Source organism: Hirundo rustica, chromosome 2 (genome assembly GCF_015227805.2).
Source record: "Hirundo rustica isolate bHirRus1 chromosome 2, bHirRus1.pri.v3, whole genome shotgun sequence".
In the NCBI taxonomy this organism is placed as follows: domain Eukaryota; kingdom Metazoa; phylum Chordata; class Aves; order Passeriformes; family Hirundinidae; genus Hirundo; species Hirundo rustica.
In genome coordinates this window covers 52,591,000-52,608,585 of record NC_053451.1, presented here as the reverse complement: position 1 = coordinate 52,608,585, position 17,586 = coordinate 52,591,000, and positions in this window count along the sequence as shown.

Genomic DNA, 17,586 nt, shown 5'->3' with positions numbered 1-17,586 from the left:
TGCTCTAATTGAGTTTTGCAGTTTTGATCAGTTTTGCTTTCTAATTTTCTCCCTCTAGTCAGTCAAGAAAAAAGGATGATATGGTAACAAGAATAAAATTAAGATTCTGTAGTTATGTAAATAGCTGGAAATTAGCACGGACTAAGTTACAAATAAATACAAATAAATACAAATACACATGATTTACAGGAAGGAGAAAATATGCTCAGAATGCAAAATGCAGCAAAATTTCTGAACATTGTATTATACCCCTGGAGTGTTATACCCCTGGAGTGTGGAACTCTAAAAGGAACAGGCAACAAAGTTCACTCTGTGAAATGAGTTTTAATTGGAGAAATACAGAAGCAGAGGAGAAACTACTGATGAAATGATAGTGCATCCCCAAAGGAACTTCTACTGGGAATAAACTAAAAGGAGTTAACTGTTTGGATAGAATCCAAATAAACTTTATGTTTCATATTACTTGTTTCTTTTTGCACCAGGGGAAAAAAAAAAAAAAAAGACAACCAGAGTTCTTACCTTATTAATGGAAATCAATTAGAAACAGTCCAAAAATCAAATAGAAGCCAAGTGAAATGCAGAGCTGACTAGAAGCTCTGAAGGAAATGTTCTTTGTCTTAACTAGGCTATTAGAAAACAAAATATAGAAGCAGTAAGAGCTTCAAAGAAATGCAATGGACCAGGTCCAAATCCCAACAACACACTGGGCTGGAAAAGATTCACTAGACCGTCTAATTTATTTAACACTTTCAATTCCTAAAAGTGCACCAGTTATAAAAAGTACAGCATCTATTAAAAACCACATTGTATTTCTTTGAAATTAATGAATGGCTGCTAAATTTGAGCTCCTATTTTCCATTTAAAAACCACTTAGTATAATCAGAAGCTAAATAGTTTGGGTTACTCAAAGCAGGGAAATGCAAACAAAAGAAGTCTCGGGCACCAAAAAGATTAAGAATGGCTTTTGAAAAAGAAGAAATTTTACTCATACAATTTTATGTTTAATTCTGCTAGATATTTCTTTTTTTCTTATAAATGCAAGTTTTGTCCTAGCTTTAAGGGCAAGATGCTGAAATTAAGGTACAGTTCCTCTGCAAGACAGAACTTTTGTCACTCGATGTCCCATACTGTGCCAGAGCCAGCTTCATTAAGCCAGCTATTAGTGTGAATCCTGGGATGGGTGTGTGCAAAGGAGGGAGGAAATGCTTCAGCTTTCCTGCCAAGGTGTCTAAGGGCAATGGGGAAGAAGTCTCCTCTCCCATTCCTCAGTGACTTTTCCTGCCTCCCTCCTGTTTCATCCTCTGCACCTGCAGGAAGGTGGCTTCTGGTATCTCAAGGCTCGAAGCTGTATTGCCTCAAGAAAGAAATCAGGAGCTAATTTTCAGTCAGTGTAAACTGGCTCTGTGCACTGGCCTCACTGGGGTTGCACAAGCTAAACCAACACACTGCAGAGGATACACAGCATTTCAAATCCTGTAAAAGCATTTTGATAAGGTAGAAAGATTGTAGACACATGTGGCACATATGAAGGGAGTGAAATCTGAGGATGAAGAAGATGAATCAATGTGAAAACAAGCCACAGACCATGGGGTCAGGAAACACACCTTGTGCATACACACAGGGATGTATCCACACATCCACATGTCTATTTTCTGTGTTACTTACAGCACCATGTCTGCTTTCAGTTCCGGCTGGGACACGAGCTCAAGTGACCTTAATTCCCCCCCAAGAGGGGAAAACTTTGCACCATGATCCACAAATCAGCCAGAACCTGAGCACTGGGCTTTACCCAGCAACCTAGAAAACTGTGACTGGCTCTCAGGGCCCCACAGATGGGCAGCAGGACAGAGGAAAGGGGAAACTTGCACTGTCTGCAGATGAACAGGAGACTTTCCTCTCTATTGCTGCCAAGCCAGCACTTTTCATCAACATCCAATCAGTGCCAGAAATGCCTTAAAAGAAAAAAAGAAGCTCTTTGGAGCAGATTCCTTTTGTGTATCATCCCAGAACACAAAGGGGCCCCTAGCTCTCAGGAGGGCATTGTAGGTTTTGGCTCAGTATCACAAACTGTAATAATTAAAATAATTTATAGTATTATTTTTGTAAGTAGGGATTTTCCCTGTCTTTCTCTCCCTCTGGAACTTGCCAGTTTAAAGGTGAAGACAATGGCTTCTTCGTTACTGCTGGAAAAGCAGGAAAAGAGAAAACATTTTTGTTGTTATTGTTGTTGTTATTGGAGGAGATACCAAAGAAATTAAAAAGAATGTTTATATTCCCGCTGGCTTTTGTGTAGCTGTGAGCGTCTCAAAGGCCAGACAGGAGCTTGGAGAATACACAGAGATGTAAAATCCAGGCTCAGCTTTAGCCTCTCTGCTGTGCAGAGACAAGGCACCAATCAAAATATCTGTGTCAGTGAGTGTTTGCAGGTACAGGTCAAAGCAAGAGAGGTAAGAAGATGCAGGGAAATAGAAAAAGAGAGGAGAAGTTAGGTGGCTACTAGGGAGGGACTAGAAAGGGGGAAGAGATATTACTATATTTAGTCACAATAAATTTTGTTATAACTGGTGCAAATATTTCACTCATAGCATTTTTGTTGAAAAATTATATAAAAACAAATGTTTAGAAATGAGGAATTTCAGTATTTACCTTCTTTTTAATGCAGCCTAAACCCTCAATTCTGTCTTGGAGTTTGAGTTTTACCCCTTCCACGTATTAGAGTAGAAAGCAGGAAAAAATCTAACAGATAACAAAATGGAGGAGACAAGAAGTGGTGACATAAATGAAGGGGGAAATTGCAAATCTGAAAATTTTGATAATTCTTGTTTCTGAAAAAAGGTATATATCACTGAGCAAAAAAGTGTTCCTGTTAAAAACTGACATTACTCTCAATTATTCTGCACAGTGCCAGGCTCATTTTTCAATGACATCTTGTTATTATTATATATTCTATTCATTACAGGAGAGCCCAGAGGTTCTCAAGCTTCTGTCATGCTGAGTAAGTACAATATTTAGGAAAGATTATCCTCATCTTAAAGAACTGACAAGTTAAAGAGGGACAGGATGCAGCAAGCAGACGAAGAACATAAGAGAAGATGGAGAGGAGAAATAAGGAAAGGGGCCGTGGTGAAACCATGAGCAGCACAGCTGGAGGGATTTACTGCGTATTTCACAAGCACCTTCTCTTTGACTTGTATACAAACAAGCCACAGGCTCTGGTGTGTGCCCCAGAAGTCACCTTCTCCATGATCAGTGAGTGCAGAGGGACTGAAAAGGCAGCTGAGGGTGGTGGGCTCCCCGCTGATCCCAGCAGTGTGGTGGAGCCCCACCACATAGCACAGAAGTCACTGCCAGGAAACAGGTCAGCTCCAAAGCACTGGAGAAAGGCAGGAGAATGGATTAAGCAGAAATAACAGCATAAGTTCTCCTTACACATGAGTATCTTTCCAAAACACCCAAAAAACTGGGAAATGAAGCAACTTGTAGGCACAGGAGCAACACATCTAAGGCCCCAAGGAGTTTGGTATTGCCCTCCGTTAGCCACAGCCTCCTGCCTCACTCATGCCTGTCACTTACATTAGAAGCACAGTTGGAAGCCACATTAGAAGCGTGGACAGAATGCTTTTGAGTCTGTCAGCACGGTTGTGCCAAGCTCTCAGCTGGTCTGTGGTAGGTGGATCAGTGGCCCCAACACTGAGATTTTTACTCCAATTTCCCTGTATAACTTGCACGGTGTGAGGGAGAGTCTCAGTTTCCCCATATATACCCGGCTTTTTTTTTAATCCAAAAGTTCACAAAGCGAGATCCTCCTTTCATGTCCATTTTTGTAGTATTGATCTCAGAAGTGTCATCTATTGAGTATGAAGATGCTACTTGTTTCTCCCTGAGGATCGAGTCATGCTGTACTTGTTTATAGAAATCCATGCCTGCTCCTCACTCCAAGGCCATGAAAGGCTGAGGACTCTTTTTTATTCAGCCTTAGACACCAGTGCACCTGTACCAGCAAAGGCACTACCATGCCTTGTGCATGTCAGGGAGCATCTTCTCATGCACTGAGCAAAAGAAGTGGGAGGTCTCATCACCATTTACCATCACTGAACCTTTGCTATCTCCCCATGGGTAAAGGACAACCACTGCTGGCTACTTTGGCTACATACAGCAACAGCCCTGACATCCTGTGTCCAGAGACGGCTCTTTTCCAGAAGGGAAATTCTATCATTTATTGCTCTGGGCCATTTGCAGGAAAATATTTGCTAAGGAACTTTTCGCTACGAGTAAAAGTTGTAGAATATGTTTCCTCAGCCTCTGTTATTTGAATTAAAGTATGCTGATACATGCTTTTGTGACTTTCCCAAGACTTGAGAAAGACATAATTAAATAAAAAAGTATAGCAACTTAGTCTCTTATTTTATATTTTTATATATATATATCTAAATTTTTTTTTTTTTACAATGACTCAGGGGATGTGCAAAAGAAACTGTTTTATGGCATTTGTCTGAGATTTCCCACGGTTGGTAAAACTCCCCCAGTAACAACTGCTTAGAGTATCACTGTCCAGAAACTTGAGCATTAGCAGATTTATGTCTTTTCTATTACCTGCAGCAATAAACTGCCTTAAAAAAATCCTCTTGTTCCCTAACTACAAATTGAATTTCAATAAATGTATGTAATACAGGAAAGCACAAGGCAGAGTTGTGTGCAGTCTTAAAATTTTACATGCAGTTCTCATTGCCTCAAAAATTTGATCAGATATTGCCAAATCTTAATGTATCTGTACTCCCTAGAAGAGCAAAATACACCTGACTCGAAACCTGCTATAGCAAAATTAAAGGCATAAAAGAATGGAATGACAAGTGGAAGCACTACAATGGGATTGTGACCTTCAAATTTCCTGGCTGGCTAGTAGTAGGAATGCCTTGGCCTACACTCAAACATCTTCAGGATTGCCATAAATTGGAAGAAGGATCTTTGGGATACACTGACATAGCTGGCATAGTTCTCATTTCTTCAGCCCTGCTCATGAGACTATGTAACCTTGCACATGACAACCTCTATCTCCTATATTGGGTGAATTTGCTGCTCCAAAGAGATGATTCAGTGGCTTTCTGCTCCCTTTATGCCTGCAGTCTGGGATAAAGCAACCCATGGGAACTGGGCTTTTAATGCCCAGTGCCTGAGTGCTATTAAATTAGCTACATCTACCCATTAAACTCTGAACCTCACCTGTGGGAATTCCTCACCTTTGAAAGGTTACTATTATTCTCATCATTATCTGCACCCTGGTAGAGGTTGCATAGCCACACAGCCTTTTTTTTTTTTTTTTTTTTTTTAATTGCCTTCAATCTTTAGCGTCTAACAGAGAGAGCCCTGTCCAAATTGCTTCAAAGTGTCTATGAAGGCCCACTTGTGGGCACAGTCCTGCAGATATCTGTGAGTCTGTGGGGGTTAAGTAAAAGAAGTACATGTGTGTGCATCATCAATACTTCAGAGGTGTGGGCTGAGCACTGCCCCGCTTCTCCTTTCTCTCTTCCTCCTCTACTGGCACGTCACCACAGAGCACATTCTCAGCAAAGCTTTGGCAAGAGGCTCCCAACCTGGGGTATCTGCTGAAGGGTTATCGCTTGGTCTGTGAAACTGATGTTCCACAAAAATGTTCTAAACTTATGAATTCCCCCTGGCTTCATGGGTGGTCTGAGAAAAAGAAGGTGGAAATTGTTTGAGCTGTTTGAGAACCAATGGTTTAGGCAACAAACTCCCACTGGTATCAGCATAGGCTGTCCTTAGGAGCTAAGCACAAGTACAACCACCCACAAAAGTCCTGCAAACGCACACAGCTTTTGTTTTGCCAGGACTCACCATTATCCTGCTACCAAAATGGTGATCACGGTCCTGCCATGCATCATGTAAACAATATACAGGCAACGTCAGCAGACAATTCTGTGTGTTTCCAGTCAGAGTTTTTCTGAGGATTTGGCTGTGCCAGCAGTGGCATTGAAGTCCACAAGATGTGTGAACAAACCACTCATGCTGAACACAGTGGTAAACCATAGGGTCTGTGATCCTTTTTCTTCAAAAAGTGAGCATGCAAACAGTCACCTGTGTTTGTGGAGAAGGCTCCTTTACTTCACCATCTGCAATACATCTATCTTGACAATAGTATGTTGGCAATGACTGGCAGAAGAAGGTGCTTATGGCTTCACTGGACAGCATTTCAACAGCTCCTGGGAAGCAGGATAGGAATGGCACCACTGTCACCACTGGTTGAAAGAGAATCAATACTGAAGGTAACATCTGGCACTTGAGGACTAGCTTTTTACTGGTGGACATGAGATAACCAATGCTGACCTCTACTACAGAGTAGTCCAGCATTCCCCTTTCAGAAAATGTGTTGTGCCTCAGGCTCCACAAGTGCAGGTAAATCCTGACTTCTAATGGCTGCCATTACATATTGCCCTTTCAAAATTATTTATTGACAATAACCCAGTAGGTTCCTCACTAGATTTTCAAAGGATTTCATAATATCTTTTCTCCTTGATTCACACGTACGTCTGGTATTTCTTTGGCCAAAGAAAGATAAATTTGGCTCAGTTTTGACCAACCTACTTGGGTTTTGCAAGTAATAAGAGCCCAGGAATTAAACCCCAAAGCTCACAGGTTTGGTCCTAGCTGGCTGAATCTTCATGACACATGGCCTTAAATTTCTTATAAGTACAAGGCAAGGATATGGAGTATATGCCACTACTGAAGGTAGAGTCATAACTCAAGAGCTTCTACGTGACAGAATGTCTTAATGGCGCAACTGAGAACATAAGAAACTGACTTCAGAAAGTGAAATAAATGAGCTTGCCTGCCACATTTTCACTTAAGGAGTCAGTAATGATTAGAAATAAGTGGAGATTCACCTTGGAGCAATATATAATTTAATACAACAACGACATTTGGAGTAGAAAACATAAAGCTGAGAATTATTCAGGGTGGAGAGAGAATGATAATAAATTATGCAAATCTATAGGCAGAGAGACTAATAGTAAATATCACATAAAATCACAGTACCATATGTGAACACAGCTCCAATAACATGCAGTGCTGTGTTGGGACAACCTGTAGACAAAAAAAAGGGCTCTGACACGCCAGGTTTGGTCAGGGTATTTCCTGTTCAGCAGAGAAGGTGGCCCAGGCAGACCATATGGCATGACCACACCAAATAAAACCCAACAGCACTGCCACAGTGTAAGCGCTGGAAAGGTCACCATCCCCAAATGAAGCAGTGTGCAGTGGCCGCTGTGCTGCTCTGAAACCTGAACAACACGAAAAGGCTCCTCAGGTAGGCACAAACTGCAGCTTACTGCCCTTCTCTGCCTGCAGCTGGCCCGAGTGCCAGCACTGAAAGAGCAAATAACACTATTTGAAAGCTTTACAGATAGGGCTAAATTTTAGTGCAATGCAATTTAAAACACAATAATCTAGGGCTGTAAGTGACAGTTTTGTCTGATTTTTAAGAGGAGCAAATTAAGATTTGCAAACCTTTGGTTGCGTTCAGGTCGTTTCTGCAAGCAGTTTTTTGTTCAGGAAGGCAAATAATATGCCAGCCAAGTCAGGGCAGGCTTGTAGTAAACTGAACTACACTTTGATTATCGCTGATGGTGAAAATGCAACTTGGTTCATCTTCAGTGGGGAGATGGAATCTTTAATACAGTCTTACAGTCTTTTGGAATTATTGCTGTCTGTGTTAGAGCTAGGCAATTAAATCTGTGGCTCAGTCTTTGCTTTACTAAGCTCTGACACATTTTCTAGAAGTTCTGGGGAAAGGAGCCTCTAAAGAACAATTCCAAACTTCTGCCAGTCAATGCTGCATAGAATTACTCTGCTCTGCATCCTCCAGATTCTATAAAATTAAAAGCATTTATGCCACCTTTGATTTGATGCAGGCAAACAGATGATACGCCTGGATCAAGCAGGTTTCTGAGTTGCAACCGCATATACAAAATAATGATATTAAAGAAGAGTTGATAGATATGAGTTTTGTCAGCTGCATTGTTTACTCTGTTCTCCTGAAGTAATTGTGGATTCACAGTAGAGATTTACACTTAGTTTCCCTTGTATTATTTGTGGCAGCTTTCATTATCTGCCAACAGAAATTTCATGACTGTTGTGAGGAAAAAAAGGTGAAGCCCGGGATGGCAATGCATCAGACATTAGTAGTAGCAATTAACAGCAGTTGTTGTGCAATAAGTAATGACTGCATTCCTTAATACGTTGCCACAGCCCCCACTTTCCAAGATGGACTGTAAACCATTTATTTAGGTTTCATACTCATGGAGGTTGTGGTGTGCACCTTTTCTTGTTCTCGGTATTGCTCATGTCATTAGATGAGATTCATTTGATGCCATTACTTGTTCTCGTTAAAATCTCTGTGACTAGAATATGGTACAGTATCAGAATTTTAATGCCTCATATATTCTCTGAGAGATGATGGCAATAAATGCTACTGCTTTGACCTTCTCTGGGTTTTATCATTTGATTCACTGATCATCTCCATTCGTTCATCTCCATTTGTGCCCATATAGAGAACGAAGAGCCAAAGAACTACAGTTGCCAACAGACAAAAATATTTACAAAATTTAATGTCCCCTATTTGTAAGCAAATCAAGAGTTTATAGCTTTTCATCATCTGCATTAAGCATTAATATCCTGCCTTTTCTTTGAGGCAGGGATTGCTGTGAAGAGGCAATGTGTGGATTCTTTAGCATTACAGGAACACTATAAAGCAGCCTGGTAACTACACATGCCTATGACAATACTTGCAGTGAAGAACAGGAAAAAGGGCTTCCTGTTTGGTGCTCTCTACAGGAAGGACCTTAAAAGAATTTCTAGGATTTTATTTTGGGTAATTGTGAAGGTGTAGTAGTGATAAATTAACCCTATCACTGCCCAGATTTCCCCAAGTTTTCTTTATAGCTGGCCCCCTACTACTGTATGTAGTCAGTAAGATACAGAATGCCCTCAGAACAGGGATATCCAGGTAAAGATGTGTTAGGCATACTGCCAAACCACAGCCACCAATTCAGGAGCTAATTTTAGAAGCTGAGATTGGTGAATCTCCCCACAGCTCCCTGGGTAGAAAGACAGAACATTTTAGGACTCATTTGGACCATTTTAGACATCAACCTAAGTTTTCCGTATAGGTAGTGAACTGAAGGAGCTCTTTCAGAAGATAATCTAAAGCACCTGAATGAGACAAATCCTCTGGATGGCTGGCTGGAAGAAGCTGTCTCTCTCTCCTTTGTCTGTTGAGGGAGAGCAATCCTTCCAAATAAGCTCCTAAACTGGAGGCTTAAAACTAGGCAGCATGATTACCTCCCCTACTCTAAACACTTGACCTGGATGGTCTTGGGAGGTGAAAATGGAGTGTTGTCTGGTGCACACTCCCTGCAAAAGCAGCTTGTGATTTGAGGGGGTGTTTCTTTCACAGGCTCACTGATTTGAGGGAGCACAGATACATAGCACAGATTGGGGTGGGGTGTTTGAAACGGAATTGCTTGAGCTTGTCCGTAAAGAACAAGAAAATTTCAGTGTGGTGTGACAGAATTTTTTTTTTTTTTTAACTTATTTCCTTTTACAAACATCTACTTTTCAGCAGGTAAATTATGAAATGAGGCCCCATTTGCTCCTGTGTTCTGCTGGGCCTTTGTATAGTAGAAGAACTATACATGGGGGCTCATTACTCCATGAATCTCCAGTGAATTCCAGCAATAGATATATAAAGTGACCGTGAAAGACCAACCTTTTTTTGTCTGTCACAAAAATTTAGTCATTTGGCATTGGGCAGGGATTTTTACAGGTCACCAGTACATCAAAAAATACATCAGCAGTAAAACATGGCCAAATTTAGCCTCATACCCAAGCCAGAGCTCCTTTGGGAAGAGACAAAGCAGGTACCTGCCCAAAGCAGCATTCCGCTGAAGGGAGGTAAAACACTTGTGACAGCTGCTGTCTTTGTGATGGACGGAGAGTGGGAGTGCTGGAATAGCTGCTGCTCTTCCTTCAGGGTCACTGTGGGAAGGTATGGCCGGTGGCTACTACTCTCAGGTGAAGCAATGGAGTGGTGGTCATCACCCCATCCTCCCAGCTTCCTGGCTGCAGGGGCAGAAATTCCAACTCCTCTGCACAATCCTCTGCCCTACTCCCTTTTTCCTTGCCTTCTTCTTCAGGTGTGCCCCAACAAACCTCCAGCCCCTGAGCTGTGGGGCGAGAATGCTCACTTCTGGGAAACCTTTGTCAGCTCTGGCCACAGCTTTAGAAAAAGCATTTAGGGATGGTCCATAGCATTTAGCCCCTACTCAGCAGGAGACTTGGTACTGAGGCAGAGCATCCCAGACACACATCACCACAGTGGGTTAGGCAACCTGGTGTCTCAAAAGCAGACTTTTGTTTTTTCTTCCTCTCTGCATCCAGGCAGTGCCAACTGTGGAGGTAGTTAACTGATGGCACATGGAAGCAGACTGCACCACAAAATCACTGCTGCAGTCTCCAAACCCCTGAAATCTCCCCAGAACATGAGAGAACTCACCTGCAATGGCAACAGGCTGGCAAGGATGTGGGCTAGCTGGCACCAAAATGCTTGCACTACTGTCTCTGAAACAAAGTTAACTGGAGAGAGAGTAAAGGAACACGTCATCAGAACCAATTGCTAAAACAGGGTAACTAGAGAAAACTCTTCTTCTCTTTAGGAAAGCAGCAGCATAATTAAGGATTCAGTGGTGTATTCCCTGTATCCACTCCAGACCGAACCACAGATCCACAGTCAGGTTAGGAAGGACAAGGCAGTAGGATGCTCAGTGAAAGGAACTGACAGCTTTAGCCGAAGAAGATTGGTTCCTAGGAATTTTCAGGGTGGTATGACAGGTCAAAGCACCAATGCAGAGATTAACATGACTTGGCACTCAAAGATATTTAGAAGTTGTTGTCCAGAACAGAATCTAATTTGACATAATGGCAAAGCAGCAAGAGAACAGCCATGGTCTTGCCTTCCATCACAACATGGTTTTATCCTGATTGGGCCAAACCTAGGATAAATATTGCTGAGAGAAAATTAAGACCTTGCAGGAACAGAAGAAAAGAAGAGGGTCCCCAGTCCTACCAGAGACGTGGAATTACCCGTAGAAAAGCCAAACATATCAGGTTAGGATTTTTTTACTAGATTTGTGTTTTGCTTGTTTGCAGTTTTTTTCGCTAATCCTGTGTGTGTACAAGTAACTACAAGAACAGGTGTTGCCTTGTTTAACTGCAATGTCTCAAAATTACACTTTTTACATGTGCACCTAAATATCTGCTTATCGAGCAAGAAAAATGTGAGATTCTTTTTCTCTCTCTTGCTGGAACAGAGATATGAGATGGCACTTCAGTAACTTCTCTGGTTGTATTTTATGAGTTAGAATTTACTCATATGCCAATGGCAATACTTAATTTCCTATATATTAGACTACATAGCTATATAGCATTTTACAGACATAATTCTTGAACTCCTGAGCAGTAAATGAGGAGTTCGGAAGTTAGATGGTGTTTTGACTCACAAGTTGGAGGAAAACTAGGATATGAGAGGTCCCCAAGCAAATATTCCTGCTTCAGCTTGAGAGTAGAGGACCCAAGAAAAAGTGGAAATATCTCAGCTTTACTTCTGAACAATGGGTGAAGTGAAATAAAAGGACAAAATTTTGACCTTTCTTGCTTGGGAGGGGCTGAGTTGCCTTGTCTGGCAGTGTGTGATCATTCAGCATGGAAGAAACAAATTTGAGTAGCCTGTAGAAAGATTATTTGAGAACAACAAAAGCCTGAAAAGCAAGGTCAAGCTCTCTTTGGACATACCCTGGTGTGAATCCAAAGCAGCTCTAGTTGAAGCAAGCTGAGTTATGCGCTGATGTTAATGAGATCAGACATAACTTGCTGTCAACACAGTCAAATTTTAAGTTGATCAAAGAACAAAATCTTCCCTTGTGTATATTCAGAATTTATCTGGTTACTGTAGACAGATTTAGATGGAAATATTTCCTCCAAAGAATTCAATAAGTCTGAGCAACTTCTCAGTGTGAGAAGGAATGAGTCAGGTTTTTTGTAAAGGGAACACTAAATCAGAAAATATGTGGCCTTCTTAAACATCATAGAACAACTTCTTTGCAGTCTGTTAAGGTGTATTTCACTTCATTTTCAGTCACTGCTGACGTACTGAATGCAACATGACTACTTCATAGATTGTTTTAAAAGAGCTGGAGTGCCGGACAGGATGGAGGAGAATTTTATGCCAACACTGGCTAGAATGGGAGCTGTCAAACACCATGCTTTTATTTTTTCTTCATCTTGTTCAACTACATCAACTCAGTTTATTTCAGATTAAAGGCTGTAATACTGTCATTAAACATTGGCATTAACATTGGAAACCCAGTCTGCTGCAATGGTTGCCAGTGCCAACACAAGCTAATCATTCAATGCCTCTGAGGTCCTTTACTTCCATCTACTTCTTTTGAACTCCAGCAAGCTGCTTTCAGATCCTGGCATTACAACATGTTGTTCAAACCCAGGTGAAAACACAGCGCAGGGGCCTCCCGCCTGCCAGGAGTACCGAAATGCAATATGATGTTCATGGTACTGCCGCGCACGGGTTGGCCATTGTGCCCCAGTTCTGCTGAGGGGGGCTTGTACACGGAGATGGGAAGGTTCCCTGGTTTGGCAGCCTTCAAATCCATCAGCTGGATTTGCTTGGCAGGAGTGTGGGTGATTATTAAAACTCCCAGCTGCCTGCACAACTAACATGGCTGGTGATGACTGTTCCAAGTTGGCCCAGTTTTCCTGCTGGAAGACACCAGTCTAAAATTGGGGAACACTGTTGTTGCCTAGGCAAGATGTAGATGAAGAAGTGCTGTTGTAGGGCGTAAACATTGTGTCTGGCATCCAAATAACTTTGCCAAAGGCCAGTCCCAGAACATCTCATTCTCTCTATCCTAACCATCTTGTAAATGGTGCCTCAACATTACAAAACATCTGTAACCTTGTGCTTTTTATCAGGATTTCACCTCACCACAGCACATTGATTTCTTGATTAGTTCTTCTGAGGGACATCATGCCAATAAGTACAAGCTCAGTTAAAGAATCTCTTTACTGGACATACACCTGTTTCTGAGACAGCAGTAGATATGCATGCAGCTTTCCAGCACAACACAGTCTTTGAGCATGTTCTCTATGTTTGGTCTGGTCTGTTCGCATCTATTTATGAGTCAGAGGTCTAGGGGTACCACAAGTTTTTCTGTCTCTTCCTTTGGCAGCTTTTTTTTCCATAATATGATCCACAGAAGCCCTAGTCCAGATATGCAAATTTATTTTATATTAGACAAGTTTCTAGAATAAAGTCAAGAAACAGCAGTAAGAACATAAAGCAGAAACCTTCCTTTTCATCCAAGCACCCAAACTACAGGGTGATTCTTGCACCCCTTCTCTGTTAACTTGGTTTAGTGATTCACAAATATTTCTTGCCACAGTTACTCAGTCCCAAGGAGATACTTAGAGAACACTGGCACTAATAAATCATACTCATGTTAGGACAGAAATTTGGATTTGAAGCTGCTCAAGTGTCACCCTAGTTTTTCTGAGTTTTTTAAAGCCTTTTGATTGTTCATAAAATGGAGTCAGACCTTTTAGCTACTGCACAGTATTAGGAGCAGTTTCTACCTTTTTCTCACAGATGTAACATAAACAAATCCTTTGTTTTTCATTCTTTGTCCTTTGTTTGCATATTTCTAACCTGAAAACAATTGTAACTGATGGCTGGTCTGGCCAGTTGGCTGAGAGGTGGAAACTCCAGAAGCCAATCTTAAGCCAGACCCACAAATGTATAAAAAGTAAGAAATAAACAGGCAGAGGCTCTCCACCTTGTTCTCCGCCTTGGCTCAGCTTGAGCTGGCTCGGAGGAACCCTCTGCCCTGCGAAATTTCTCATCTCTTGTGTGATTGCTTTGCATATCTCAGTCACACTCAAGCAAAAATTGAACCTAGGTCTACCATCTCCTGAAAACACTCTAACTCCTACCTAAGCCACCTAAAAGTTTGCACAAAAAATGTGTTTAAAACCATTTCTCTTTAAGAATGTGAGACCTACATGTGAAACTTTGGAAGATAAGGCCTGTATTTGGGACATTTCAGATGTCCAGGGCTACATTCAGGACACCATCTTTAAACGCTTATTTTGGTGGCTTCTGAAGTAACTGTGACAAGAGCAATGAGCAACTTGGAGAGCTATTTGTCAGACCATGATGGCCTTTTCAGTCAATTTGAAAAGAAGTTATAATGACTAAATTAAGTGTCTGTAACAAATGACTTACTTATCAGGCTGTGTAGAGGCTACCTAGTGAATATGTTGTGTCATACCCTGGGATCATGCTGCTCCTTGCACCTCTTTGGACCAGGGTTTCCTTTGCACAGAAAACAGATTTGGGGAGACAGTATATTCCCAGTTCTTGTCCCAAAAATTGCATTGGAATGTGATTTGGATGAATAAAACCAGGGAGTTAGAAAATCCTTCCACTGTTCTAGAAATGAAGCCTTCAGCTATGGTGCCTATTTATATTCATAGCTTATATAGCAAGGGAGGCTGCTCTGGGAAGCTCATCTGAATTAATTACAGACACAGGTAAGCAGTTAGGTCACTGCAGCTCCCACTTTTGATAAAGCTCCCAGGTCCTAGGCTGAGGGGCAGTATAAAACCTATGCAGAAAACATAGATTTCTATAGGAGATACCGTATCTGCATTTTTCTATTCATTATCCTTTGCCTTCTTTGCTGCCTGAAATGCTGTGATACCAAAACCATGCATATATGATTGATTTGTGTTATCAATGAGTGCATTGAGAAGGAGACAGAGTGCCCATCATGGCAGGCCTAGTGGACTTGATAAGGACTGGGATGTTTTTTGCCACAGAAGCTGAAAGCACCCTGCGGCTGCTGTGGGCTGTGCCTGCGAGACATGACTATGTGTGTGCTCCGGCCTGTGGGTGTGATGGTAATTCTTCACAGCTTCATGCACGAAGAAAACCAGCCCTGGACAGGCTTCACTTCTTGCTCATTCCTTTCTGCCAGATGTTTTTTCACTTCTGTCAAATTTTCCTGCTCTTGAGAACAAGAAAGGGGACTCAGGCTGCTCCCAGGAGCAAGAGGTGAAAGCTTTGTGCCTTAGGGAGGGAGCTCTACTGAATGGCCCCCCAGCAGCAGGAGATTGGATAGGATTTGAGTGAGGTCCATAACTCCTGTCCTGGGCCAGCAGAAAAACAGAAAAACACACTATGGCTATTCTGGAATTCAGGAAGACTATGCCCCTGTGGCTTAACAGACACCTACTGTCTTCAAGTGACCTGTGGGATGTGCAACATCCTTCAGCTGGAAAACATAAAGGCAGCTGCCCAGCTCCTCAGCTGCCCAGGCTTCAGCCTCTTTAAGATCTTGTAGCATATTACCAGTTTGCACTAACCCCTATCAACATTAGTACCTGATAGGAAACCTTTTCATTTACAACTGACCTGGCAGGCACACCTGCAGTGCACCATATGGTTCCTACCCCATAATAATTTCCATTTTCCAATAAATAAGCAATCCCATTATAAAACTGACCAACATTCTGTTCCCTACAGCCTGCCCAGCCCCTGTCTCACACCCCTGCCCACCTCCATGTGCCTCATCCCACCTGCTCCTCTGTGGGCTGCCCTTCCGGGGGAGGAGAAGGGTCCTCACACTAAGGTCATCAGGAGATGTCCTTGAAAACATGTGCAACGTAGTAGTAATTCTGAATGCAGAAAAAAATCAGACAATGGCAGCATATCCTCACCTGACACTGCAAGAATTCAAAAGCTTTCAGAAATGTTGATTAAAAGGGACATCTGGAACCCACTTAGTTCAAAGCCTTGTTTACAGTAGGACTGCTGTTTGCACTAGACCCAGTCAGCTGTTACTATTGATCTGCTTCTCCATTTGCCTATAGTCTTCATTAAGCTCAAGTTAAAGATCATTCTCTCCTCTATTCCTTCAGATTTTTTAATGCACCCACCACCACTGCCACTCTGTATTCTCCAGGCATCTGCTGCTTCTGTGCTCCTTCCGCAGTTTCATGTTGTCCAGCCATTATCAGAGTTTTTTCCCATTATACTCAGGATGGCATTTGAACTGATGCACATCTTTGTTCCTTGAAAAACTAAACATGGTCTTTCCTGCCCCCCTATAGACCAAATGACACTGTAAGCAACTGCCTTCAGTGTATTTTCTGAAACTTTGGTGGAAGTTTTTTTAACAAATAAACATGACAATGGAAAGGTTTCTCCTCTTGTTCATCTTTCTCTAATGAACAGGATTAAACAGAGAAAAAACAGTTAGTTGTAACTTGCCCAGAACCTTAGAGGCCATGTACAAAAGATTTCTTCCCCATATCTCTTAAACAGTTTATACAGAACATAAAGACATGAATAACATAATAACCACTGCTCAGACTGATACCGCTTCAGGGAAATCACTGGGAATACAAGCAGCAGAAGACACGCCTATATAATCTCTGGAACTAAATTTAGACAGTGCTGTATCTCTGCCTAATTGTTCAACCCATTTCCTCCTCTCAGAGTGGAACAAGGATTCCTTCTGGAACAGATGGATCTTGTTCAGTGTATTCTGTTTCACTTTTCTCCTAGGAGCCCCATCTTTTACAATTGCTTGCCTTCCGCCTATTCTTTTTGAATATACCTCCAGACAGGCCTGTCAGAACTGGCTCCCTTTAGAGCAGAGAGTTTTGCTATGTTACACTCAATCCATGACACCCAGTCCGTTTTTCAGTTTATATTGGAAGGATCCCAAGAACGACTGACCAGTCCCGCTCTACTACCTCAAACCAGCCTGGCTTTTTAACATGGCTTCAAAAGGCACATGAAAGATTCTCTGTTAGAAGAAACAGGATAGAAAATAGAGGAAAAGTTCAGGTGCACTAACTGTACAGCCTGAGAGTTCTTTCAGGATGATTTTTCTCATAAAGTGTTGCAGTATCCAGCATGCCTCACCAAAATGCCTGGTCCCAACATCAGCATATTGATAGGAAATATCAATAGGAAGTAAAAGTAAACTCCTGGTTGATGAATAGTAGGATCTTGGACATGAAAATCACTCCATTTAAATAACTAAACAAAGTTTGCAAATTGGGTTGAACTAGTCCTGCTGATAAGGTCTCTTTAACTACATTAATAAAAAATGGAGTTAGGCTGATTATATAGCTGAGCTGAGTTGGCCTGATGGCTGCTTGACCCTGAAAGGAGCCCAGTTTGTTCATATCTCCTTTCTTCCTTTTTGCCCTCACCATGACTGCTTAATCTGCTCCTTTCCTTATACTGGCCCATGCAGTGCTCCTCTGACTGCATGCTGAGCGAGCTCAGCACACTGACACAGTAAAAAACTAATTTGAGGGAGAGAACAACCAAATATCACCCAAAGACTTTTCTGACCACTTCCAAGTTGAAAGAACTTAGTACAGGGTCAGAAGACAGTGACAGCCACTCGAACAGTAAAAGAAATACAG